The sequence below is a fragment of the Vanacampus margaritifer genome, chromosome 16 (assembly GCF_051991255.1).
Source record: "Vanacampus margaritifer isolate UIUO_Vmar chromosome 16, RoL_Vmar_1.0, whole genome shotgun sequence".
Taxonomy (NCBI): domain Eukaryota; kingdom Metazoa; phylum Chordata; class Actinopteri; order Syngnathiformes; family Syngnathidae; genus Vanacampus; species Vanacampus margaritifer.
Genome location: NC_135447.1, coordinates 13,992,544 through 13,994,544, shown reverse-complemented (window position 1 = coordinate 13,994,544; position 2,001 = coordinate 13,992,544).

Here is a 2,001-nt window from a genome sequence, read left to right as displayed (position 1 = left end):
AATAGAAAACACTTAATGGCATCCAGCCGTAGCATTCGTGCAAGTCCAAAGGTTAAATATTTAACACGTTGTGATGGAGCGTGGCGAGGGAAGGAAAAAAAAGTTTTAGCTGTACATAAGGACTTGCTTTTTGTGCTCATATGACGATTTTCATTACTTTACAAGGCAGACTGCACTTTTTCCTCCCCTATGCTAGAGGTGCGCTCATTATGTTCATTAATTAGCTGTGAAATGGCTCTCAGCTGAAAGGCAGGCCACTGGGATTGGACCTCTGCCACCAGCAGTCAAATCGACACGTCCCCATATCGACCCAGACGTCTGTATACCCTTGTTATTATTATTTTGTGTATTTTTGTGTCTACTTAAGTACTAAGAGTATCAAAAAAATTAAGAATGTTTCCAGTTTGAAGGCACTAATTTTCAATTTCAGTCAGAGTCTGAGACTATTTTACTTTTAAGCACGTAGTTTGTATATTTAAGAGTATTTAGGTCACTTTTAGGATATGATTTGTAGATTTTAAGAGTATTTAGATTTAGCATTTGGTATTTCAAAAGATTAGATTCTTGTGTGTATAGTTTACATTGAATGTGAACACTTTGGCCTGCAACGCAAATGTATGATAATGTTATTATGGTGATCGAATAGGGGTGTGTATACTTTTTATATCTACTTTGTTCCCCAGAAAAGGTACCAACTGAAAGTTGAATATATTAGCATAAAATTGTCAGAAATATATTGTATTGCACTACTATTTATATGTGACAACGGGTCAAATTACACGTGTTGGTCTTGAATGTGCTATGGCTGCAGTGGAAGTGCCGAATGGAAACGTTGAAGCGAGAAAGCCGCCGCCTTCCCTCCACTGTTTATCTTTCCCACACATCTGCGGCCACGTCGACCGGCCGACTTGCCGGGCGCACGGCTAACGGGGCATGAAGCCTCGCACAGGTGTACAAAGCCAACTGTCTTGAGACCCGATTAATGCCGTCTTCACCTTCACCTTGATGGATTGATAGCCAAAAGTCATATTTTGTAATAAATGACAAAAAGGAATTTGATTAACTGTACAGGTAATGTTTTATGAGGCATTTTAACAACTATCTTACAAGTGTCAAAATATGTTAGTATCACAAATCATCTTTCCCCATTGAACGGAATGGGAAGCTGTTTCAGCCCCCATAAAATATTAACCAAAATGTTGTAACGTGGTCTTAAATAAGTCAAATAAAACTCTTTAATACTGTAATTAAAAAAAATAGTAATGTCATACAGTAATTTAATAAAATGTAAAAATAGAAATAAAAAATCACGACTTTGTGCATCATAATTTCATATTTGAGTTCAATAGAGATCGTGCAGTATTAATATTGAATGCCAATAAAATATTGATAAACTTAAAATTGTTCAAATCCTTATTATTTCAGTCTTTCAACAGTTAAATAAATAAATAATGAAAGAAAGAAAGAAAGAAAGAAAGAAAGAAATGTCAAGAATTTTGTTGTCCTCAATGAAAAAAGACTGATTAACTCTTAAATCAACATTTTTGCCGATTTTCACGGCCCAGTATCCAAATCATCAACTTGCCATAGTTTATCTTCATATCTCATTTTAGTTTTTGTGTGACATCTACCATTATTTAATTCAGTCTGAAATGGTTTCCTTTGAATTTTTATCAATTTAAATTAATTGATTTATTGTAAATGATCAACTTGAAAACATTTAGTTTTTAAATTTTTATTTTTCCATATTTTGTAACTTAAGCGACACTTGTGGCGCTTGAGTACAACATTTTGCACACCCCAATGTCATATTGTTCATGTGAAGTACTCTCAGATTTCATTTAATCCCGACGTTACTTCCCCCGTGAAAATCAAGTGCCCTGGCCAGCATACATAATCAGGCTTTTGTGATTTATTTTTTATTTTTTAGGTGAGATAGCTTTTGTCTTGAGAGAGATAAAGCGGGAGGGTGTCTGACACACACACACACACTGATAACAC